Source organism: Crocodylus porosus, unplaced genomic scaffold, assembly GCF_001723895.1.
Source record: "Crocodylus porosus isolate Cpor-Errol unplaced genomic scaffold, CroPor_comp1, whole genome shotgun sequence".
In the NCBI taxonomy this organism is placed as follows: domain Eukaryota; kingdom Metazoa; phylum Chordata; order Crocodylia; family Crocodylidae; genus Crocodylus; species Crocodylus porosus.
In genome coordinates this window covers 29,138,051-29,164,544 of record NW_017728948.1, presented here as the reverse complement: position 1 = coordinate 29,164,544, position 26,494 = coordinate 29,138,051, and the positions used below count along the sequence as shown (strand labels likewise).

The 26,494-nt window shown below is 45.5% G+C and overlaps 1 long non-coding RNA gene across 1 annotated transcript; it reads left to right on the top strand.

Annotated features, from left to right (window-relative positions):
• Positions 1–17,100: 17,100 nt before the first annotated feature.
• On the top strand, positions 17,101–26,170 carry LOC109321919. Its single transcript, XR_002104219.1, has 3 exons — positions 17,101–17,112; positions 23,445–23,451; positions 26,072–26,170. It is a non-coding gene; the product is annotated as an uncharacterized LOC109321919 (long non-coding RNA).
• Positions 26,171–26,494: the final 324 nt, after the last annotated feature.

Sequence of the window (26,494 nt, the reverse complement as noted above, 5' to 3'; positions counted from 1 at the left end):
CCACAAATCTACCTTTGTGTTGGTGTATGTGCAATGTATATGTGAACACAAAACATACAGCAGTATAATATACCATCAAAGGCGGTCCTGTTCAAAGGTTTTTGTATTTTTCACTTTTTCAGTAAATGTAATGGACTCACCCATGTTCTAAATTAAGCATGAGCCAAAATACCTTACTGAAATGCAAGGGCCAGCTCAACACTTAAAGCTCAATACTTTAAGTTATACTGTGGGGCAGACCAAAGTGGCACACAACAAAATGGGGAGGCAGGACCAATTCGGGAACAGACCAAAGTGTTGCACTCATGGACTGTTACACCTCAGCGGGAACATTGGCCCTTACTCATTGCACCAGTACCTGTGAGGGAGAGGTAGGCGCGATCTTCACCCCAGCTACTCCAGATGTCTGAGGTAAAGTGTAAAGCTACCTGCAGCCCTGCCTTTCACAGCTCCTTGCTCAAGTACTCCCTGCATGCCTCCCCTGCTAAAGGTGGTGCATGCAGGCACTTGGTAAGATGGGGTCACAAGCACCATGAGCTGCCTGAACCCTGGATGCTCAAAGGAGAAGGGCTGGCCATCCAGAGCAAGCATCCCCCAATGCTCTGCCTTGGGAATGTGCCTTTCCTTTGTCCCTGTGTTTCCCCTACTGGTCCAGGGTCGCCTGCTTCTGCTTCTTGGGGATGGGGACTTTGGAGTCACATGAGGACTTCTTTTTGGGCATGCTCCCACTGGTGCCAGGCTGAGGAGGAACAAGGGCAAGGGGCTGCTGCTTCCTGAGATGCAGCAGCACTTCTTGTCCAAATGTTTCTTGTCCTTGCCGGCTGATCTGCTTTCAGCAGTGGTGGCAGGTAGCATACCTGGGATCTTTTGCCACCTCAGAATGATCCTACACTACCCACCCACTTTTGGGTTGTGGGTGAGGATCCTGCCTTATCCCCCTCCTCAGCAGGCAGAGGCACAACAACAGGGGAAGCTGAGCCACCTGCCCCCACAACCACCTCCAAGGTGCCTTCCAGAGGAGACCTGCCTCTAGGGGAACTTTGAGGGGTATAGAGCACAAACTCAAATTTCTCTTCTTTCCCCACAATTTCCTTGACTCTGGTACTTGGGTCCCCTGCTTCCAGATCCAGCTCCTCCTCTGGCACTGCAAGGCTTATGCTGGCAACTGAAAATGAAGTGGAGAATGTCATGCTGATGTTGGTTGTTGTTACTGGTGTTACTGGTGGTGCTGCAGGTGCAGACACAGCTCCCATCTCCTTGCTCCCACTAGTAGTAGAAGACTTCTCACTGGCACGAAAGAGGGTGCATCTATGTTTGTGGGGGGAAGGACTTACAACTTTCCCTCTGCCCCCTCTCCATCCCCTGCCAGAAGACCTGGCACCTGCCTTTCCAGCATGCTTCATGATGTGCTGCAAAATGTGTGTGTGTCTGTGTGTAACATATATGTTGTTTTTTCCTGCACAGTGATGACACAATATCAGGGAAAACATGAACTTCTTTTTGTGGGAGGAAAAAAAATGGCTAACAAGAACAAATAAGAGGATTTTTGGGGAAGAATAAGCTGAAAGGAATGGATAATAATAGGGATTGTAGGCAAGGGTAAATAGGAAGGGATTGGATAGAACTTGGTGGCAAGAAACTACCTACTACCAAGCCAGAGCCCTTCAGACACAGCTGCTGCAACAGAGAGACAGACAGACAGCTCGCAAGAGGCACATAGATGAGTTCACACACAGCCTTATGTGTTGTTTCTGTGTCCCTCCCTCAGAGCACCATGTTTGGACGGGAACTCAGGGAAAGATCACAGTCACTGGCCGGCTACAGATATCAATATCAGAGCAGTCTTTCCATGCCTCCCTCTTCTCAGGTTCTGTTTCCTGCTTGTCTACTTTCCAAATCTCAAAATTGATTTGTAGCTTTTAATGGGTCTCTTGATTTGATTCAGATTTGGCCACCAAGTTGGGCAGAATCTCCTACAAATCAAATTGGCTGCTGAAGTTTTGCACAGCTCTAATATCTGTTTGTCATGGGGTGGGGTCCCCAGGGCTGGCCGTGATGCCCCTAGGGCTCTGTGACTGCCCACTGGGCAAGATTGGCACAACCTTTTCCTCTCCTGCCATGTCTTGCTGGTAATTATAATATAGGGAGGCAGCCCTCGAGTTTGGGTCTAAACACAGTACTGATTGACCTGCTGAACCCTGTAGATTTTAGGACCCCTTCCTGGGTCCTGCTCAAAATTGATGCCTCATAGGACATCCTCAGCCTTATAGGCTAGATGTGTGACTCCAAAACCACTCCTTTGCCATGCCCCAAACCTTGCAGATGGTAGTTAAAAGTTGCCTCTCTGAGGCCTTGGTCTAGTTCAGCCTCCTGTCATTGCCAGGCTCGCCGCAGCCCTGTCTCTGTGCCCAGCACTGGCACTGGGCTCTCCACAGCCCCCTTGTGTCACTGCACCTGCTGGTGCTGGGGTCCCCACACTGTAGTGGGCCCCCCCAATGAGGCCTTCTCCTTCCCCAATAGCCTCAACCCAATCCACCGGTTTTATAAAACAGCAACCAAAATATGAGCCCTTGATCAGGGTGTGCTCTATCCCTTCAAAAGAATCAAACTTCTCCTCCAGAACGAAGTGCCTTATAGACCAGGGTACACGGTGAGCTCCTGGAGCTGCACTAGCCCTCTATGCAGCATATCAGGGCATGTGTCTCTGGGCAATTCTTCCCTGGAGGCTCCTTCCCCTTGGCTGCTGCCAACAAACTAACACCTGCTGGTCTCAGCCCTGGGGTTTATATATGCCCAGGGCCCTGACTTCTTCCAGTCAGCTGACTGGGTGCAGGTGCAGGCTAATTCCCTTGGTAGTCTGCTGCCATAGGTACATGCACTGTGGGGTTTGTCTGGTTCCTAGGGTCCTCTCCCCAGGCAGTTTCTGCTCTTAAAGGAGCAGGCACCTTAGTGCCCTGCAACACTGTTATTAGACCAGCTGTGTAGTTAGGATGGAATTAGATGAGCCTTCAAATGCAAAACATTCTTTATCTTCTTCCTCAGAGCAGTTTACACCCCTGATGATGAATGTCTTGTATCTGAAAACCTGGCTAATTCTATCCCAACTATACATATGGTCCAATAATATATATCACCCTAAGAAATCCTTGTCTCTTGCATAATTCCTGGTTCATTATGGGTAAAACATCACTCTAACGTTTCCACAACATGGAAAGTGTTATCATGCAAGTGGCTTTCAACTCTAGCATAGGTGGAATATGCTAAAAGATGCTGTAGGTGTGTAAAATGTTGAGAGGAAAAATATTGTATTTTATATTACAAATATAATGACTGTACAATAGGCAGCAGAACTAACACTTCAGGGATAACCTCACACTGTCTTTTCTTGATGAGAATGCTTAAGGGCACACCCTTGACACTTTGCATAATATTTGGAAAGATAAAATATGAATTACCAATAAGTGAATATGTGCATATTGTACTGCAGCTAGAGACCATCATGATTATGGCTTGTAGACTATAAAACACATCTAATAGCATCTTGCAATGATAAATGTGGGATTTATGCAGGAGACTTTCATTAACACTAATGGAAGTTTATTGAAGTAAATCCTTAACCAGTTACAGGAGAACAGTAAATGATCAGACTATGTCACTTTGTAACTTTGTCAATATACAATTAAGTCCTTAATTTTAGGATTGTTGGGTTTTCTATATTAAATATGTCAAAATGCCTTTCTGCTAAATGATAAAACTAAAGAAAATGTTTAGGGAATTTAAAAAATATGGACTTCTTACTGTTCCCCACCTTGCAAGTAATTCAATCTTTCTTAATGTGAAATACAAAAAATTACTGGAGAAGAAGTTCAGTACACCTCTAAGAAATATGATGATGTTTGAATGGCTTTGATAAAGTTTGACTAGCCTCTTCTGAGGTCTCTGATAATGTTATATCATATACCTCACTACCTCCCATTTTTAGTCATTCGACTTTCACGTATGATAAACATGATGGATTCTATATTGTTGGCAGGCTTTTGCAATAAATAATAAGGGCAGTAGTAGGATATGTTAGCTGATTAAAAATCTTGTCAGCTGCTCTGTCCTTTATAGCTGACAGTTTATGTCTGTCTTGAAAACATTGCTTTCTTAGAGCCAGCTGCTGTTCTGTTACACTTGTGTGAGCAGGGAGGAATTTTGGATAGGCTTCATCAGCACTGCAAAGTTTTGCTGGCAGAACTGCATTGGTTTTGGGTATAAGAAGAGCTAGATGCTCCTGCCTTCCTGGCTTCTGTTGTCAGGGCAATGGAGTAGCAAAGCTGAAAGAAAAGCCCCATTTGTCTGCTATACTTTGCATTTCCACTAGGAGGCATGCCCACCATAGTTATGGAGGCAGCATGCTAGTAATGCAGGCAAGCCCTAAGTCAGTTAAATTGTAGAAGGCCGGAGCCTTTAGGATGCATAGGACAATTCACAACTATTGTTTTAGGCTCTGGACTCATGCTTCTGCTTCACTTATGCTCAAGTAGTGATACAAGCTTCTTAAATCATTGTAACTTTAACTCTGAATGAAATAGGGTTAAATTGTAATAGTTTTGCCATACATAGGGTCATGCAGATGTAAGTTATATTGTAACAACTTGTATCAGTAACATTTTACATCAGAATAGTTTGTTACAGTTTAAGGACTCATCTAAAGACCAAGGAGATCTGACAGTTACAGTGGAACAGGTAATACACTTCAGAGCAGTAGTTCCCACTCCCCTTTTAAAGTTGCATTTGTCCATAGATGTTTTTTCCTTTGCAGTTTTGAAGGCTAGATATGTGCATTGATTTGTTTTTAAAACAAATATCAGGATTTCACCTTAGTTGCTCAGTTGCTTCCAGACATGCTGGAGTTTGGAGCATGGATGTGAATACAAAAGATAATTACAAGGCAGTTTTACTAATCCACACAGTGATAATGAAATCAGGGTAGGCATGATCAGGAGAACTTCTTTGAAGTATGTCTGTGAGGTAATGGAGACATTCTGGGATGTGATAAAATTGAGCACATTATTTTCTAAATTTTGTCTCTAAAGGTCAGCTGAGCCAGAATGGATTTCCAGATCAATAATTCTCTTCTATATTCACATCGTTGAAAAGATGATATTATTATTATAATATTCTATCCTGCATAACACGATATCCTCATTAGATAAATAATGCAACTTGTAGCAAATGCTTTTTGTTTTACTCTCTGTTTTCTGATATTCCATTAAAAAAAAAAAGCAAGAAAACAGTAAAAGTGCAAGAGAGCACTGGAAAGTATTTAACCATGTGAGTGACTCATACTTTCCTATTTTGACTGTAGCTGAAATTGTTATAGATGTCAACATAAGTGCTAGTATGGTTGGGGAAATTTTAGGACTGAAAGCAACCATGGTGAGGATAAAATTATTTCATGCTTCACAGTAAGCTAACATGGAGCAGAGCATTTGCATTTCCAGATTGTACTTACAGCTTCTTTTTCTTACAAATATTTTTCAAGTTTTATATTTTTCAGATATGTTTCCTGTTTACTACAGGTACTACATATGGTTTAGCTGAGATGCTCATGGCTTGAGAAAGAAAGTCCCAGGATCTTAAAGAAATTTAAAATATTATGATTTTGCCCCAATTTAATTTGTATTTTTTTCTCTCTCCTGGAAGAAAAACACCATGCCAGGCAGTGCTCTCCTGAAAAACTGGGCTTGTTTTGCGAGTGCTACCTCCCAAATTGGAGGGGGCATAGCTGCTAAGTGTATGGTGTGGTGTTGCACATGTATCAGGAGGCTTCACTGGGACATAGTGTCTGTTGGCATTTTCATGCCACTGCATTCCTTCAGTTTGAGAGGTAGCCTACTGAGGATGCTCTGAGGCAGTACCTAAGTCAATAGTTTTCAAGGTTTTTTTTTAGACTCAAGGCACCCCTGGTTAAACTTGAGGTACCCTTCAGAAAGTTCCAGTTCTTAGTTTTCACTCATAGTTTCATACTTAGTAGGGTGGGAAGGGACCTAAGCAGATCATCAAGTCCGACCCCCTTCCATGGGCAGGAAAGAAAGAAAGCTGGGGTCAAATGACTCCAGCCAGGTGATTATCTAGTCTCCTTTTGAAGACCCCCAGGGTAGGAGTGAGCACCACTTCCCTTGGAAGTTGGTTCCAGATCCTAGCCGCCCTGACTGTGAAGAAGTGCTTCCTGATGTCTAGCCTGAACCTACTCTCAGTCAACTTGTGGCCATTATTCCTAGTTACTCCTGGTAGTGCTTGGGGGAACAGGGACTCTCTCGTTCCCCACTGGTCCCCTCCGGTAAGTTTATAAACAGCTACCAGATCCCCTCTCAGCTTTCTCTTGTGGAGGCTGAACAGGTTCAGGTCCTGTAGCCTGTCGTCGTAGGGCCTGCCCTGCTGCCCCCTGATCATGCGAGCGGCCCTCCTCTGGGCCCTCTCCATGTTGGCCACATCCCTCCTGAAGTGCGGCGCCCAGAACTGGACACAGTATTCCAACTGTGGTCTAACCAATGTCGCAGAGATGGGAAGGATCACCTCCTGGGACCTGCTCATGATGGATCTGTGGATGCATGACAAAGTGCGGTTAACCTTACTGACCGTGTCCTCACATTGGCGGCCCGTGTTCATCTTGGAATCAATAGTGAATCCAAGATCCTTCTCTGCCTCCGTGCTGACAAGAAGGGAGTTCCCCAGCCTGTAGGTATGCTGCTGGTTCTTTCACCCTAGGTGCAGTACCTTGCACTTGTCAGTATTAACTCCCATCCTATTCTCATCCACCAACCCCTGTAACCTGTCCAGATCTAGTTGTAGCCTGTCCCTCCCTTCTGGCATGTCCTCTCCTGACATCTTAGTGTCATCTATGAATTTGAACAAGGTGCTTTTCACCCTCTCCAAGTCACTGATGAAGATGTTGACCAGTGCAGGCCTGAGGACCAAGCCCTGGGGGACCCCACAGCCCACGTCCCTCCAGGTCAAAAATGACCCATCCACCACCACTCCTGGGGTGCAGCCCTCCAGCCAGTTGGAGACCTATCCGACTGTGTAGGCATTGATGCCACAGTTGTTTAATTTTTTAATGAGAATGAACTCTTTTTTGACTATTGAAAAATAGAGTAATTTTTCTGTTGCAAAGAACTCACACCAAGACCACAGCTACGGATTCCTATGCGAAATCTCTGGGTTTATCTTGTGAATCATGTTTGCAAATCTAACAGTGCTAACATTGCATGGCACCAGGCATGGCTGGTGAACTCAGACTGGTGGGGCGGGTAGAGCGTCCCATGGGAGTGTGTGTGTGTGTGTGTGTGGGGTGGGGTGGGGGAAGGTGGGTGTTGCAGCTGGCTGGGCACTCTGGCTGGAAGCAGGGAGGCTGCAAACCCCTCAGCTCCTGGCAGGCTGCAAATCCCCTCTCCCTACCCTTTGCCCCGTGGGACACTCCGCCTGCCCCACCAGTCTGAATTCACCAGCTGTGCCTGCATGGGCACCCTCAAAAGGCTCTCAAGGCACCCCAGTGTGCCAAGGTACCCTAGCTGACAATCACTGACCTAAGATCTGGTTATTTTATTTTATTGAGTTATTTATTAAGTTGCTGCTTGTTGAAGATTCTGCTTATCCTAAAGACACAATGTACCATTTAAAGCACACACAGCATTAACTGTTTTTTTGCTGACAAGTCTGATAACAAATATCTAGTCAGGATGGAAACATTCCCTTATGTTTCACAGTTGGACCCCTTAAACTGATGTTAACAGGCTAGTGAGAAGGCATGCTGCATTTGCCTGCAATTATAAGAGAAATGCTAATCACAGATGGTCACATTAGGAATGCAGACTGAAGGATGCAAGATTCACATCATAGACAAGCTGTACCCTAACTTGTACCAACAGTGAAACAAATTGTTCAGCCCATGTATATTACTCTATTTACTTTTGTATTGCTGCCCAGTAATGCAAAGGAAAATGTCTGTGATAACTGAAGAAGACTCTGGGAAAAAATGAGTTGAAGTTCATCCCTTTTGCAAGGAGGCCCATCTCTGAAAATAAAACAAGTAAATGCAGAAGAAGTTGAATGTTAGCTTTCTGAAAGGTAAGCTAAGGTGAAGTCTTGCCATCAATGGTAGTTGGTCTAAATTTCATTCTTTGACTTTACTTGGTAACTTTGTATGCTCAGACTTCAGAAAGGAGATTTTGCTGATTATAATTGCTACAGAATCACTTGCTCTCCAGCAAGCCATATGGAACGTCAGTGAAAGCAATGTTATCTCTGTAAAATTTTGTATGCAATTAAAATAGTTTGCTTTTGTTTTTTGTAGTAAAATAATTACCTTCCTTTCAAGCCAGTGAGCAACTGAAGGACATTTCATATGCAATGGAATACTGCAAGTCTATATACATGGTTAGTATTTCTCTTATAAATCAACAATAATTTGTATGTTGATTTTCTAGTGATGCCAAAAATGTTCTTAGCGCTCTTCATGCCAGAACCTCTGGTCAAGTCTACACAGTAAGCTTGTGGTGGCAGACAGTGGTGCTCTTGAGTAGCTGTTTCCACACAGCACTTTTGGGCAGGGGAACTAGCACAGCTGAGTGACACAGAGCCAGTTAACCTGAGACAGCATGTGGATACTTCCAGTTTAGAAGCTTAAGAGGGAGCTTATCCAGAACGTCACAGCAAGCTTGAGTATAGCACTGCTGGGCAACATGTTGGCTATGAGAACTAACTGAAGCATGGCACTGGATCTTCTGTTAAGAAATTGAGCTAGGTGGGATGCCTTTTTTTTTTTTTTTTTTTTAAATGGACACCTAGGTCATTGCAACCAATGTGAGAACTTTGATTAACTGACCAAAGCAAGATTAATTGACAAGGATAAGCATAATCTTACAGGACAAATCTCTTCTGCCACGGAGAGGGATTGGCCAGCTTTTTGGTTTCCACAGCAAGGGGGGGAAATCCTCCTTCAACATTTTATCAGGCAAGAATCTTGGTTCATGCAACAGTCGCTCAGGTGCTGTTGAATAGCTACCCTCCAACTTCCTTCCAGACACATCCCTTATTTATGTATGGCTGGTAAACAAACATGACTTCAATATTCTAATCAAAGGTCCCTGATTGGCTTTATTTAAAATTTCTTTGTTTCACTGATCTGTTTTGTAGTAGTGCTGGTCTGAGAAAAAGAAGAATACAATACTCTAGAACTCTTGGTTCAGAGGTGATACAAAAAAAATTATCTTTCTTTGCAAGCTTTCGGGCACACATGTCCTTCTTCAGGCTGAGGGGAAGTCAAAGATTGTTAAAGTCCCCTGAGAGTGAAAATAAACTTCATTTTGCAGAGAGGAAGCTGAAGGTGGATGCATGTTCTTCTGGGTCCCTGAGAGTCCCTTTGTGTGAGTTGCTCTTTGATGTGCAGATCAGGCAGTTTCTCTACCCTGGTGGTGGCAGAAGTCAGAGGCAGGGAGCCTCTCTAATTAAAGTGCCTCCCCCCCACACTCCTGGAGCATGTGTATAAATGCCCAGAGGCCCACATGTCACAAGTGCTTCAGCTCCCTGATAGCCACATATCACAAATGTCATTTCTTTGCTTACATTTCTATGACTGCTATTTACAATATTATTGGCAGATGCCCAGTGAAGAAGGCAACCATCATTGCAATCCTGGACCTACAGAATGTACCTTTGGCCCTGCTGAACTTATCTAACACCTGATTTTGCAGAGCTGTTTCTGGAGACTGTTATTAAGTTAGGCTGCTTTTCTTCAGGGAATACTTGCTGTATGAGCTACAGATTGGTACACTTTGTAAACAGATAACTCTACATGTATACTTATTACTATGAAGTATGTAAAATTGATAATGGAATTGAAAAACATTGAAAAATCCTTGGCTGGTCGAACTAAGGTCAAAGAGGAGCTTAAATGTATAAAGAGCAAAAGATATCCTAACAATGTACTACCAGAGAGACCTCAACAAACTGAGGATTAGACCAAAAGAAATCTCATAAGGTTCAATAAGGACAAGTGCAAAGTCCTGCCCTTAGAAAAGAACAATCCCATGCATGGTGTAGGGCTCTGGAATGACTGGCTGGGCAGCAGCTCTGTAGAAAAGGACCTGGGGGTTACAGTGGACAATAATATGAATGTGAGCCAACACTGTGTTCTTGTTGCAAAGAAAGCTAACAGCATGCTGGCCAGCTGATCGAGGGAAGTGATTATTCTCCTCTATCTGGTACTGGCAAGGTCGTATCTGGAGTACTGTATCCAGTTTTTGGCTTCCCACTGCAGAAAGAATGTGGAAAAATTTAAGGGAGTACAGTGAAGGGGAATGAAAATGGTAAGGGGGCTGGGGCACAACTTCTGAACAGAGGCTGAGGGAACTGGGCTGGTTAGTCTGAGATGTAGGACATTTAATAGCAGCCTTCAATAGTTCTTCTAAAGAAGATGGAGCTGGACTGTTTTCAGTGGTGGCAGATGACAGAACAAGGAGCAATGGTCTCAAGTTGCAGAAAGGGAAGTTTAGGTTAGATATTAGGAAAAACTTGGTCTCACAAGGGGAGTAGTAAAGCAGTGGATCAGGTTACCCAGAGAGGTTGTGGAATCTCACAGGAAGTTACCCGGAGAGGCTGGAGATTTTTAAGATCTGTCTCGACAAAGCCCTGGCTGGGATGATCTAGTTGGGGATGGTCCTGTTTTGAGAAGGGGGTTGGACTAAATGACCTCCTGATGTCCCATCCAACCCTAATTTTCTATGACATAAAATGATATTTTTAAGGGAAGTAGTTTTAAAACAAAAGTAAAAGGTGCTCTTTTCTACACAAGATATTGTGGAGGCTGATAACTTAGCTAAGTTCAAAAGAGAATTGGACAAATTCTTTCAGGATAGATCCAATAGCAGGTAATGAACGTAATTAGTGGCACCATCTACAAATTAGGATTACCTGGGCCTCGGACTACTGTAACCTATAAGGGATAGGGACAGGTCCATCTGGAGAAGCCCTGTATAAACGTTCTTTCCTTTTGCATCCACTCTGACATTATGAGATATAGGATACTGGGCTAGATGAACTGACGAAGTATGACACTTACTATATTCTCATGTTAAAAAAGTTTACCATTTCCAACTCATAATTAGTGTGAAAAAGGCATAGTGTTAAATAAACATTTCTGGTCTGTGTTTGGAAAGAAGCCAGAGGATTATCTTCTATTAAATGAGGTTTATTACGTACTTCCCAATCAATTATTAACCACTAATCTACAGGTCAAAAGACCTGGTTGAAGAGAGATCTATTTGGCTTTCTGTTAATTTTTAATAAATCTTGGGATACAAGGGGGCATCCAGACCGGAAGGGTATGTTTAAACCACTATGGACCTTATGCATGATTGTAACAAGACAAAGTTTTATGAGCTTCCCCTCCAGCTATGTGCAAAGCATGGATGGCAGGGCAAGTAAAAGATAGTTTCTTTTAGGAATGAAACTTCCAGTTTCTTTGAGTGGCTCCCAGAAATGCTCCAATTTTGTCTTCTGTTGTGTTTAGCCGAGATCAAAAAAGTGGAGGTCCAGAAATTCGGTATAGCAACTTGTGAGATTGCTGCTGGTAGACTTCCTGTGTTGGTGGTCTATACCTGGCTGAGTTGGGAACACATTGCAGGGAGGCTTCAAGAGCTTCCATGATTAGGCTGGATTCCTACCAGCACCAAGCTATAAGGATTTTTACTGTCAATGGGTTGGGGCTAGAATAGTGGTTCTCAACTGTTTTAGACTTGACTCGAGGCACCCTGTCTATAACTTTTGCCAATTGAGTGGCATCTCATTTAAAAAAAAATGAGTGTATTTATTACAGTGCTTACCTCCTTGCAGAGGGACCAGGTAGTAGGGGCAGGTTCAGGCTCCTCCCATGCACTTGTCTCTTCACACTTTGCAGAACCCTTCAAAAAAATCTTGTGGCACTCCTGGATAAACCATCACTCTGTCTGTCTGAGAAGAAATGGGCTAGAAAGTGACCCTGAGTAGAGGCCTAAGTAGCAGCATAGACATATCCAGAAAACACAATGATGTGACCTTCCAACTTTGGGGATGCCTGGCTTGGCCTCCTCCAGCAATGGAACGTGCTGCTTCTCCTCTGTTACTAGGGCTCTGTATTTGTTCTCCAGACAAACTGCTACAGGTGGAGATGAAGATTTTTGCTTGCTGCCAGAGGCCAGATGCTTATGACTTCCACCTTCCTGGGAGTCTGTCATAGAATCATAGAAAATTGGAAAGGACCAGTCCAACCCTTTGCACAAAGCAGGACCACCCTTAACTAGATCATTCTAGCCAGGGCTTTGTCAAGCCAGGCCTTAAAAACCATCAAGGATGGAGATTCTAGCACCGCTCTAGGTAACCTGTTTCAGTGCTTCACCACCCTCCTAGTGAGAAAGTCTTTCCTAATACCCAGCTGTGGACAAGTCCCTTTGTGTATGGCTCAACCAGCACTGCACACCCCTAAAGGGTGCCATGACTTGATAGTTATAATTGGAAAATTCTGTCCCCGAGAAGGAAAAACTGGCTCCACCATCAGGGATGTGTCCAGTATTGCAAAATAATCACTTATGGCTTGTAATAAAGCCTCAAAGAGGGGTCCTCCAACCCCAGTACCCCTACCCCAGTCCTCCAGGTTTAAGTCTAGGCTCCTGCTGTTAAGACATCACAGCTAGGAGCAGTTCTCTGTACCCTCCTGGATGACTCCTGGGAAAACTCTATAGTCCATTAGAAACAAAAAAGCAAAAATATGGGCCACAGTATTCTTTACCCCTGGCCTCCATTGCTCTCTGGTGCAGGGTTTCCCCTTTCTGTACTGCTTGTGTCTGTTCCAGCTGCCAGTGGGAGGGTTTGGGACTGAGAGAGTGGTCAGGAGTAAAAAGGTAAGAAAGGTTTATTGACTTAACAAACACACAACTATGTATAGTATAACAAGAGAACAATAACAGACAATAATAATTCGCGTTGGCAACTTATGGGTAGTCCCCTCTGATACCTGATGCATGACAAGTTCTTCTTTTATAAAGCTCAGTGAAGTTTTGTGTCCCTGATCTGCACTGTCCGAGGGGTACCGGGAAGGACACTGGTATTCAGTCGTCTTCAGGCTCCTTGAGATCTACTGGCCGACCGAATCTAGGTCAGTAGCTAGCTTCTAAATTAGTAGCTTTTTTTACAATGCCATGTCTTCCTTCTACCGATTTCTGGATGTGCTAGCTAATTTATAGCTTCTGAGCTACACTGTTGACTCACAGCCACTTATATTCTTACACTATGAGCTTTCTTTATGACTGACCAATAGCAGTACAAGCCTTTGCATTTTTCTGATAAGGTTAATACAAGGCCTTACTACTTTCAAGGTCTCCCTAATCTTTTACTTTAATTAAACTCTTAGCAGCAACATGCAGCTCCATACATAAACAAGCCAAAAGAAACACTTGGTCTAATCCACACAGAGCATTTAGCAAGCACCTTCACCACACAGACACGGTTTTCAGCTGTTGCAGTGTCCTTTTGGGCTCTCTGCCTGGCACTCCCAGCCTATCAACACTGGTTTCTGGTCCCCAGCTGTAGCTCATCTGCCCTGTATTGGGGAAAGACACCAGGGCTGAGTTATCATCAAGTGATTCCTCCCCTGGGGTTATAAACAGCCTGGGCTGGTTTAGCCCCATCTTAGTATTTCCAAATAGGGCTTTTCCCTTCCAGGGTTCTGTTTCTGAATGAGAACCTTAAGAGGGCTAGACCATCTCTGTATTCTCCTGGGGCTTTCTGCAACACAGGCTTTTCCTGCTGGGATACTTCTCCCCTCCCCTTGAGAGTACTCTACAGGTAAGGGTTTAGTCCTTTCTACCCTCCCAGACCTGCTTAGGGGCTTCTTCTATTTGCTGCCTCTGAGCTGGCTCTGTAGTTGCCCTGTTTCAACCACTCCTATGGCCTGCCCCTTTACTGTTGTGGCTGTTTGATTTCCAGATACTAAGGGGAAGGGAGCAACTGTTGATTTTCCTCCTCCCACTGTCCTTATTTTTCTACACCAACCTAAACCTCCCTTGCTGCAACTTGAGATGGTTACTCCTTGTTCTGTGATCTGTCACCACTGAGAGCAGTCTAGCTCCATCCTCTTCAGCTGAACCTGCTTCAGCTAGTTAAAGGCTGCTATCAATACCTGCTCCGCTCTGCCCCTGCCCCAGTCTTCTCTTCTGCGAACTAAATAAACCCAGTTCACTCTGCCTTTTCTCATAAGTCCCTGAACCATTGTTGTTGCTCTCCACTGGACTTTCCAACTTGTCCACATCATTTCTATGGTGGGGAGGGGGCACAAAACTAGACACAATACTCCAGATGCGGCCTCACTAGTGCAGAATAGAGTGGAATAATTACTTCCCTCAATTGACTAGCAACTCTCCTCCTAATGCAGCCCAATATGCTGTTGGCCTTCTTGACAACAAGGGCACACTGCTGGCGCATTCAGCTTATTGTCTGCTATAACCACCAGGTCTTTTTCCGCAGAGCTGCTGGCCAGCCAGTCAGTCCCCAATCTGTACTGGCACATGGGATTGTTCTGTACTAGGCGCAGGACTTTGCACTTGTCTTTACTGAACCTCATGAGATTCTTTATGGCCCAAACCTCCAATTTGTTTCAGTCACTCTGAATCCTAGCCCTGCCCTCCAACATGTCTACTACACCCTCCAGCTTGGTGTCATCCACAAACTTGCTGAAGGTGCAATCCATCCCAACTTCCAGATCATTAATGAAGATGCTGAACAAAAGCAGCCCCAGGACTGACCCCTGGGGCACTCCACTTCATACTGGCTGCCAGCTAGGCATTGAGCCATTGTTTACTACCAGTTGAGCCTGACACTCCAGCCAGCTTTCTGTCCACCTTGCAGTCCATTCATCCAACCCATACTTCCTCAGCTTGCTTGCTTGATCAAAAGCCTTACTAAAGTCATATTATCTCCACTGCTTTCCTGCGTCCACAGAGCCAGGTATCTCATTGTAGAACACAGTCAGATTGGTCAGGCATGATTTGCCCTTGGTGAATCCATGCTGACTGTTTCTAGTCAGGTTCTTCTCCTCCAAGTGCTAAGAAACGGATTCTTTGGGACTTGCTCCATGATTTTTCCAGGGTCTGAAGTGAAGCTGACTGGTCTGTAGTTCTCTGGATCCTCCTTCTTCCCTTTCTTAAAGATAGGCACTAGATTTGACTTTTTCCAGATCTCCCCCAGTCACCATGAGTTTTCAAAGATGGCTCTGCAATTACATTAGCCAACTCCCTTGGCACCCTCAGATGCATTGCATCTGGCCCCATGGACTTGTACATGTCCAACTTTTCTAAATAGTCCTTAATCTGTTCTTTTACCACTGAGGGCTGATCACCATCTCCCCAAACTGGGCTGCCTGGTGCAGTAATCTGGTAGCTGACCTTATCTGTGAAGACCAAGATAAAAGAGGCACTGAGTACTTCAGCCTCTTCCTCATTTGTCACTAGGTTGCCTCCCCCATTTGGTAAGAGACTCACACTTTCCCTGACCTCCCTCTTGTTGCTAACATACTTGTAGAAACCCTTCTTGTTACCCTTCATGTCCCTTGCTAGCTACAACTCTAATAGCACTTTGGCCTTCCTGACTCGATCCATGCATGCCCGAGCAATATTCTTATTCTCCTCCCAAGCTTTGTTAAAGCTTCCTCTTCTTGTAAGCTTCCTCTTTGTGTTTAAGCTCAGTGAAGAGTTATCTGGTAAGTCAAGCTGGTTGCTTGCCACATTCACTACTTTTCCTGCACATTGGGGTGGTTTGTTCTTGTGCTCTCAGTAAGGTTTCGTAAAATATAACCAGCTCTCCTGGACTCTCCCGCTCTCCTTTTTTCCTTTTGTCAGGATCTTGAACTCAATCATCTTGTGGTCACTGCTGCCCAACTTGCCAACCATTTCTACATCCCTCACTAATTCTTCCCTGTCTGTGAATAGTAGGTAAAGAAGAGTATGGCCTCTAATTGGTCTCTCCAACACTTGCACCAGCAAGTTGTCTCCAATGCTCTCCAAATATGTCTTGGATTGCTTGTACACTGTTGTATTGTCCTCCCAGCAGACACCAGGGTGATTGAAGTCCTCCATGAGAACCAGGTCCTGTGATCTGGAAACTTTCACTGGTTATCTGAAGAAAGCCTCATCTACCTCATCCTCCTGGTCTGGTAGTCTGAAGCAGACAGCCACCACAACACCACCCTTGTTGCTCTTCCCTTTAACTTTAACCCAGAGAATTTCAACAGGCCTATCTCCATTTTCATACTGGAGCTCTGAGCAAGCATACAGCTCTTTTATATGGGCAAGGGACAAAAATTGCACATAAACCAGTTTAAGTAATCAGAAACTGGTTTAAACCTGTAAGAGAACCTAAGCTCAGTGCACATAAACCAGTTTCAAAATGGCCAAAACTGGTTTAAGATAAACCTGGTTGATGTAGTATCAGACTTAACTAATTTGTGTCAAACCAGTTTATGGAACTTCTCTCCCAGACCCCTTCCTGGTTTCAGTTAAATCAGAGTGGCTGGCTGAGAAGGAGGTGGAGACTAGAGGCAGAGCAGCATCAGCCTGGCTTCTCCCTGCTCGCTTGCTGCTCATGCTGGGATCTCCCCATCTCCCACAGCATGGACCCAAGTTGGCATCTACATGTTAGCTATTGCTGAGCAGTCTGTGTTTGTGTGCATCCAATTTCACTGGAACAAAGGCAGACAGAACAGTGTTGCTTAGGGCTTTTTGGAACTAATCAACAGGTCAGCTGGTAACGTTGCTTCATTCTTCCTGACAAACACCTTGGAAAAAGCTATTTAAGATGAGTTTGAACTAATGAGAGAGAGGCATTTGTTTTCTTGATGGGCTGATAAGCTTTGAGTTCTGATAAGCACGCTGCTGGCTGCTGGCTTACTTGCTTCAAAGGCTGCAATCGGTCAGTGTTCAAGAGGGGACAGAGAAAGGTGTGAGAGATGACCTGGTTTTCAATGCATGGGGCTCATGAGAGTCTTCAGTTTGCTGCAGGAAGTATGAAAAGCAGGGAGAGGGAGATTTGAAAAGGTCAGTATCATCAACAGATGCATGCATCCACTCCATACAAGCAGTATTCCTCCCCCTTCCCCTGACTGCCCCTTTGCCTCAGAGTGTCAGTTGGGGACCAGGGGCCAGGGTCTGGCAACACTCCCCACTCCTTGAGCAGCAAGCAGGGAAAAGTCTGGTGAGGGCTACGTTCCCCTCCACCTCCAGGCACACCTCAGTTGGTGACCATGCAGGCCAGGATGGGGGTTTAAACCCCTCCCTAATCATAGCATCCTGCTGAGGCCTGGCCATGCCCCCTGTCAGCTCAGCTCTGTAGAAGGGAAGGGATGGCTCACCTAAGCACCCCTTGGCTTCTAGTCTGAGCCACTGCAGCACGTGCCTGAATTTTCTGAATCAAAAGTGAATGTCTATCCACTTGCAAATCAGTTCAATCTCTGCAGGTTAGACTAACCTGCAAAGATTGAATCAGTTCAGGCTCAGGCCTTTTGAATGTCTGTCCCTAGCTATAAAGTGCGAGTCCTTCTCCTCTTCTCCCCTGCCTGCCCTTCCTGAGCAGTTTGTACTCAGCCATGGCAGTGCTCCAGTCATACGAGGTATCCCACCAAGTCTCTGTTTATACCAATCACATCATAGGGTGTTTATACACATGCTCTGGGGGGGGGGCACTTTAATTAGAGTGGCTCTGAGAGCTTCTCTAATTAAAGTGTCTATAGAGTCTTGCATGTCAGAAATCCCAAGCTGAAAAATGGTGGCAGGAGTGCTTTAACTAAAGCTCATTAAATGAGCTTTAGTTAAAGTGCCCCAGCCACCATTTTTCATCACAGGGGCACTGATGAATGAGATACTGGAGTCTGACAGAGCTCAGTAATTGCCATGCTCCAGCAGACTTGATTAATGAAGTCTTCACTAATGCACTGTAATTAAAGCATGTTGGAGCAGCCCCACTGTGCATTTATAAGCACCCATAGTTCCTTGACTTTGTAAGGACTTCCAATTCTTGCTAGTTTCCCAGGCTCCAGCCATTCATGTACAGACACCTGAGGTGACTAGCCAATTGTCCTACTCTCTCAGGAAGAACAGGGCCTCCCCTGCTGACCCCTCCCCTGCTGTCCTCTTGCTTCTTTAGCATTGCCTTTGGCAGTCCTTCCTTCAGTCCTAGAGGTCTCCTTCAGCACTAAATTGATGAAATCCTCATGGCAAAGGATGCTTTGTAGCCTTGCCACCTCCTCCTGTAGCTCTCTTGCCTGCTTCCTATGGGACACCACCAGGGAGGTACTGCTCACTTCATAGGCACTTTACCGTCTGGCTGTCACTGAAAGGAAACTGCAAGCTGCAGTATCCACAGGACCAAACCAGGACCTGGGTAAGCAATCCTGACTGGATAGTGTCAGGGAAGAGGGTTGACCAGCTACTGCATAGCACCCATACACTGAAGGGTGTGCTCATACACCGAAGAGCTCTGGCCACTTCCCTTCTTTTGGGCTCGTTCCTAACTGCAATCAATTCAGCACAGAATGAGGGAGTGTCAGCATGTGGATTTATTGCTCTGCAGAGGGGCCACTCAGTGTCACAAGGACAGAGAGTTCCCCCGAACTGAGTTTACAGCTTGGTATTTATACAGTATACGTTACATTGTTGTGCGCGCATTCAGGTTTTTCTGCTTGCCGTTACAAAGTTACAAAATACACAGAACAAGCTTGGGCTGCTTGAGACCAGTTCTGTGGTTTACACATTTCGCTTACTGTCAGCAAGAGGTACACATTTTGCTTACTGTCAGCAAGAGGTGATCTTCAATCTTAGGGGAAAAGGTCATCTGCTTTTCAAGGGTCATCTGCTTTTTATGATTGTATTGCCGTTTTTCTCTTACAATTCCCCCCTTTCAGCCTTGAGCTCTAGCTCAGTGGCTGATGTCAGAGGTTGCCATTCTTGAGCATACATGACATACTTTTTCTGCATTGCATTTGCATATAGCTTTCTTACATAAGCAATAATACAAGATGCAAACATACACACTATAATGAATATAGCAAGCAAAGAAAGCAGGGGGGTTAAGAAGGAACTTAGCCATCCACTAATAGTCCATCCAAATGAGCTAGCCAAACTGCTAAACCAGTTATTGCTGGCTAGGGCTACTCTGTTAACGTTAGTAGCTACAGCTTTAATTTTCTCAACTTGTTGCTCAAGTGGAATGGAGACGTTGGGGATAGCTGTGCAGCAATGATCTTTTGACAAGTTAAGATACTGACATAGTCCTCCTTCGCGCAAAAGCAGGGCATCTAAGGCTAATCGGTTTTATAGGGTCATTTGTGAGGTAGCTTGTAATTGTTCATTAGCTACATTGAAGCTATCAGCGGTGGCATTAGCAAGGATTGCGACTTGTTTGGCTACTTCTGCTATTGCTACTCTGGCCTTTCCGATAGCTACTCCCCACAAAAACAGTCCTTCGAACCCCCATTCTAGTTCCTTTTTTACACTCTCTTGGTGGGTAAGTTGACTCCAAGTTGGGGTTTGGCAAGCCCTTTTCCACAAAGTAGAGAGGGGCGACATGCCAGTATACATTAGTGGAGGGCAGAAAGCAACAGTACCCAGGGTACATTGGATGTTGCTTAAGGTTGTGGGCAATATTGTTCGGAGTGTTCCATCAGTACACGCCCATAAAAGCCCTGGTGGGGCTGGGGTGCTGATTCTGTTGCAAGGGATTGAAACGCTATTACGAGGATGTCTGTCTTGTTCCTTGCTCCAGTCAAACAGAAAGTCAGGGAACATAATTTTAAAAGTGGATCCATCTGTGATGGTCAGATCAAACTCTAAACTACTGTTATGATATGCTTGACCCTGTGTGAAGGAAGGCTTGCACAGCTGGAAAGTAAAAATTCAGGGACTGAGTGGGATCCTTGTTGATAACGGTTTGTTTGCAGGTCCAGGTAGTTAGGGGTTGGACAACTGTTAAGGGGCTGAGGATGGCATAAGCTTGGGTGCACTTGTCTAATGTATTATTAAACTTAGAATTTCGTTTAATGCACCATGGGGGATCAGAGACCATGCGTGGGTCCCAACGCAGGGAGTGATCTTCTCGTGACCACACTGTTCCTGATGGGGACATTCCCCAAGGTATAGCTGAACCGTATGTTCTTTCTCCATCTTCTAAGCACCTTCTAGCATCATAGCCAGGATCTATGGAACTATCAAAGCAATGGAGAAAACTGGGGCATGCGGGCCAGGTATAGTTTATTTGAATACTGAAATAATCAATTAGTACGAACCCGCTTTGATTGAGAGTGTTAAGCAAGGTTAGGCTCGCATCAAACGGAGTGACATAAGCCTTTAAGGGGCTATCAGTCATGGAAGTTGGGATGGGCAGGCAGGCTGTGAGGCTGGGGTTGTCAAGGGATGAGTTTGGATGCCAAGTTTGAATGAGTTGTAGGATGACATTGCTTGTACTCTGGTTGACGATAGTTAAGAGGGTGGTAAGGAAGGAGTAAGCTGTTAATCTCATTCTTTTAGCTGTGCCTCTGCAACCAACAACAAACAATACTAAATATTATAAATACAATTGTTACTAGTGTTAAGAATAGGTAAAGGAGGATAGCTTGCATGACAGGTATCTGCAACTTAAGAGGCATCTAATGGGTTTTCAACATGCCATGTGTCTCCTACGGTTCTTGTAAGTCTTAAGGGTGGAACAGCTTGCTTATCTGGTGATGCTGGCTCTTCACCGGGCTTCAAGTGGCTATGGTGGACCCAGGATTCTCTTTCAGTGACTTTGACTGCAGTGTAAGTTGTCAGCAGGACTTGAAAGGGCCCGTCCCAACATGGTGCTAAGCAGTTCTGTTGTCGATGTTTCTTGATCCACACCCAATCCCCGGGTTGGTGTGGATGAAGGTTGGTGTCAAGGTTGGTACTGGTTGTACCAATGCTGCGGACCTGTGAAGAGAACTGAGAGAATGCTGTAATGATAAGACATAATCAGTTAATTTTTCAACTCTCCCAAACAGGCTTACATGCGGACTTTGCCAGCCTTTGTACAAAGCTGGGGGATGACCAAACAACATCCCCCAGGGGGATGACAGATTTAGAGGTTTGTGTAGCTTAGTTCTAAGGGCAAATAACACAATGGGCAAGGCTTCAGGCCATTTTAATTTGGTTTCTGCACAGATCTTTCCTAAAAGGGTTTTCAGGGATAGGTTTAATCTTTCTACTTGACCTGAGGATTGTGGATGGTAAGGGGTGTGAAACTGTGCTTGAATTCCTAAAGCTTTATATACTTCTTGCAATATTTTTTCAGTAAAGTGTGAGCCTCGATCTGATTCAATAATTTCGGGGAATCTGAATCTTGGTACAATGTCTCTGAGAAGGGCTTTGACTGCAGTTGAGGCATCTGCTCATGAAGCGGGGAAAGCCTCTGGCCATCCGGTGAGCTGGTTGATTACTACTAGACAATGTTTATAATGAAGGGCTTTTGGTAGGTCTATGTAGTCAACCTGGAGTCTTTGGAATGGCAGATAGGCCCATGGCCTCCCCGCTTTGTGAGGTTGTGAGGGCTTTTTTTGGTCGTGTGATTATGTGCTTGACATGTGGGGCAGGAGTTAACAATCCTGGCAGCTTCCACATAAATGCCGGGTGTGAACCAGTTGCGGAGAACACTGAGCGCTAAATTTTCTTTACCAGAGTGGTTTAGAGGGTGGGCTCCTTGGGCAAGCATGCAGAGAATAGCTCTGGGGGCAATAGGACACCCATCAGGTACTTGCCAGATGTCATCTGCCCCTTTAATGCCTTCATATTTGGTCTTCCAGTCCTGGACTTCTGTCTGTTGGAGGTGCTGGTAAATGGAGGTTGGGCTGGATATCACGATGCATAAGAGGTGGGAGTTAGGGTTGTTAGAAACAGGTTGAATGGCCGCCGCCTTTGCTGCTGCATCAGCCATATTATTCCCAGTGGCAACTTCAGTACTATCCTTGGAATGGCCTGGGTAGTGGACAACTGTGATCTCTTTGGGTAGCAGGATAGCATTCAGAAGGTTGTTGACTTCTGTGGCATTAGCAATTGAGTGTCCATTCGAGGTGAGGAAACCTCATTGCTTCCATAGTTGGCTGATGGCATGACAAATACTGAACGCATATTGGGAGTCGGTAAAGATGCTCACTGAACAGTTTGTGGTAAGCTCGCATGATCTCTGTAAGGCAATAAGTTCTGCGGCTTGGGCACTGGTACCTGTTGCAAGGGGCTTGGCTTCCCAAACCCACTGCACTGTGGTTACCATGTACCCTGCATGTCTAGTACCTTTCATAACTGACAATGACCCATTGGTAAAGAGAACGTAATCTGGGTTATGCAACGGTTGATCTTTAAGGTCACTCCGGGGTTTTTCTACATACTCAACCATTTTGCAGCAATCATGATGTGGTTGTCCTTCATCTGCCTTTGGCAGAAGAGTGGCTGGATTGAGTTGTGCGCATCGCTGTATGGTGATGTTTTCAGATGTTAACAAAAGGACTTTGTATCAGTTGAGTCTTTGGTTTGAGAAATGTTGAGTATTATGTTGGAGGAGGAGAGCCTCGAATGAGTGTGGCACCCTTACAATAAGCGGGTGGCCCAAGACCAGATCTTGGGCTTGCTGTACTAACATTGCAGTGGCAGTGACAGAGCAAAAGCATGCAATGGCTCCCCGGGCGACAGGATCTAGCTGAACTGAGTAGTATGCTACTGGTCGAGGCTGATCCTCCCAGGGTTGTGTCAGTATTCCAGAAGCAACTCCGCTGTTCTCATGAACATATAGGACAAAAGGCTTAGTATAGTCAGGGAGACCCAAGGCTGGTGCAGTCATGAGGGCATGTTTTATTTGATGAAATGCTTGTTCTTTATCTTTGGACCAGTGAATGGGGTCCTCGGCTTCTTTGGTGGTTGCTTGAACTAAAGGACGGACAATTTCTCCGAAGGCCAGGATTCAGGGTCTGCAGAATCCTGCCATGCCTAAGAGTGCACGGATTTGCCTCTTATTCTGGGGCTGTGGGAGGTCCTGGATGGCTTGTAGGCATCTGGGCGATAATTTCCTGGTGCCCGCTTTGAGTACGTAGCCTAGATACTCAACTTCAGGCTGGCAGTATTGTAGCTTTGAGGGAGATACTTTATGTCCTTGTCTTGTGAGGGAGGAGAGTAGCTCTGCAGTATCTTTGCGACAGCACTCTGTGCTGTTTGAAGCTAGCAAGAGGTCATCTACATAAACAACTAAAGCGGCATCTGAGGATAAGGTGACCGTAGATAAATCTTTATGTAGGATTTGTGAAAAAAGTGTGGGGGATTCCACATACCCTTGGGGTAACTGGGTCCAGGTTAACTGTCTCTTCTTTCAAGTGAAAGCAAACAGGTACTGTGAATCTGAGTGTATAGGAATACTAAAAAAAGCTGCACACAGGTCCACGACAGTGTAGCAAACCGCTGTAACCTGGATGGTAGTAACGATGGTATCCGGATTTGGGACTACAGGGTGTTGTGGAATAAAGTAACTGTTGATTGCCTGAAGGACTTGTACAAACTGGTACACGGGTTTACCATCGGGACCAGGTTTAGGTTTTTTGACTGGGAGGATGGGGATGTTACAGGGTGAGAGACACTTTTTCAGTATTCCTTGTTCTAGATAGCTAGCCATCAGTGATTCTAAACCTTCCTCTGCCTCTCTGGACAGGGGATACTGGGGTACCGATGGGGGTTGTTGGCCTGGCTTTGTTCAGATACTGACTGGAGTGGCAGATTTAAGGAGCCCTACCGCTGTGGGGGTCCATCCCCACAGTGACTCAGGTAAAGTTCGGAGATCTTCGGGGAGGGAAGGGCGTTCAAGCTCATTGAGTATGGCTTGAAAGGCCAAGAGGTTAGTGCTGGGGACGGTAATTCAGATCCCATTTGGGCTACACTGCAAGGTGGCATGGAGCTTGCAAAGTAAGTCTTTCCCCAATAAGTTGACGGGTGATCCACATGAGAGTAAGAAGGCATGCTTGGTTGTTAAGGTAACCTTTGTGGGAACGCTATATGGGACGCTAAAGGGCTTTCCTGATACTCCTACCACCTGTTCAGTCTTAGCTACCTTTAATTTGGCTTGACTTGGGGAGACACCCAGTGAAGAAAGATCTGTGCCAGTATCGATTAAACATTTGTATATCTGACCCTGAACTTCTAGGTTAATATATGGTTCAGAGGACAGACACTCTAGTTTGTGATGTTTCATTAGAATCCCCAAGGTTCATCTTGTGGAAGAGCCCCCCCTTATGTCAATCTTCAGGTTCAGGCGAATTTTCCAGGAATTGTTGGTAGTGGTCAATTTCAGGTGGGGCAAATGGGCAGGAAGCATTAAATGGTGCGGGGGGGCCCCCGTGGATGAACTGGGCAATCTCGCTTCCAGTGCCCCCTTTGCTTGCAATAATTACAGGTATCATCTGGTTGAGGTCCCATTGTCAGTTGGTTGAATGGTTGGGGTAACCAAGGACGGGGTCCGTCTCGTTCTCTCCCTCCTCCTTGGCCTCGGCCGTAGCTTTTCCGGGGAGCTGCTTGAAGGTGTTAAGTGAGGGCAGCTGCTAGCATATTTACTTCTTTTTGTTTCAGCTTTAATTTTTCTTGTTTTTGGACCTCAGGACATCAGTCAAAGACATAGGTAGCTAGGTTGACTAGCTGGGGAAGCATTTTGGTGTTCCAATTGGGATGGTGTTTGGCAATATATTTCTTTATATCATCAGTTGCTTGACAACAAATGCGGAATTTACTACCGTTTGGTTGGTAAGACTGCTTGGGTCGAAATCACCATCATGCCTATTCATAGCGCTCAGAAGCTTCTGACAGTAATCACTCAGGTGTTCATTCGGTCCTTGTTTAATAGCCTGGACTTTGGTCCAGTCTGCTCTTTTTCTCCCTGCTCTTTTCAACCCTTCTAGGAGGGTCTGCCGGGCTCACTGCAGGGGCAGTAGGTTGTTAGGGCCATGGATTGGGTCGTTTGGGTCCCAATCAGGAGGCTGGAGCGGCCAGGCTATTCTATGATCCCCCGCTGGTCCCTCCAACACCCACTGATTTCCTTGATTAACAATTTCTGCCTTTTCTTCTTTGCTAAGAAGGGCATCTAGGAGCTGATTCATATCTGTCCATGTAGGGTTGTGGGTGTTAATTATGGTTTCTATTCTATGTCTCACCGATTCTGGGTCATCTCTGAATGTGGGGGTGTTAGTTTGCCAGAGGACGAGGTCTTGAGGATTGAACAGAGTGTGTATATGGGTACTGGATTCCATCTTGGGTGGCAATAGGATACTGACGCAGCGGAGCTAAGCAGGTGGGTAATTGATTCTTTGTTTGACTTCATGTGTGTGTTGACACAGGGGAGGAACTTTCTCTTTCATCGTCAGAGGAATGTTCACCTGAGGCAGTGGACGCGGGGGTCGGGGGCGTGACTGGCACCGGGAGTGGCAGGAGTCCTGCTGGACACTACTCATCTTCCTCTGACCTAGGGGCAGTTGGAGCATATGGAGGTGGCAAAGTTTCAGAGGGGTTTTTTGGGACTAGCCTGGAGTGGAGCCAGGTGTCGGGCTCCTTCTTTAGAGGAGCCCAAGTGACCCTTTTCCATTTCGCTTGCAGCATTGGCCCAGACATACCAGTAATCCATTTGATGGGGGTGAGGATCTTCCAGAGATCCTCTGAGGTACCTCAAAGTTTCTTGGTCAAAGGAACTGAGACTAGGCCACTGGGGGCTTGGATCCTCGTAAGTGTATCCAGGCCAGGCAGTTGTAGACAGTTGAATCAATTTAGGCTTTTTAACCTGAGCAGTTCCTGGGATTTTAGCCCAACCAGAAAGGACAATTCCAAGGGGACTTCCGTCTGTCCCATGTTGTCTCCCTTGGCAGGGTACCCCTTTGCCTTTAAACCGGAATACTAGAGTCGACTCACAAACCAGACCTGGCCAGTGCCCCAAACAGGAAAGGGGACTTATCAAAGAGAAAAGATAAGATTAGAGATCGGTTCCTCAGTGCGCGAATGGAGACAAAAACTGCGCCACACAGCTTTTCTGGCCCAAAAGTGTCAGACGGACAACACTCTATGGTTGCCTGTGTCACCAGAGTGAGGAACCGGGAGAAGACGGGTCTAAAACAACCGACTGACACAAAATCAACAAGCCAGCAATATCACAGATGGCCAAAATGTTGCCTGAGAAGCACCGTACTCAGGGTGTCTGGCTGACACTCCTGACCTTCAAAGTTTTGGGATCATCTTACCTCTGACTCGGGGCCACACGCTCCCTTGACAAGGACACCAAGGGGAAACTTACCCTTGTTTTGCCGACTGGATGTTGTTGTGGGGCGGTGGCACCGGTCCGGAGAGCTAGGGCCCCATCTGGGGTGCCAATTTGTCGGGGAAAAGGGTTGACCAGCTACTGC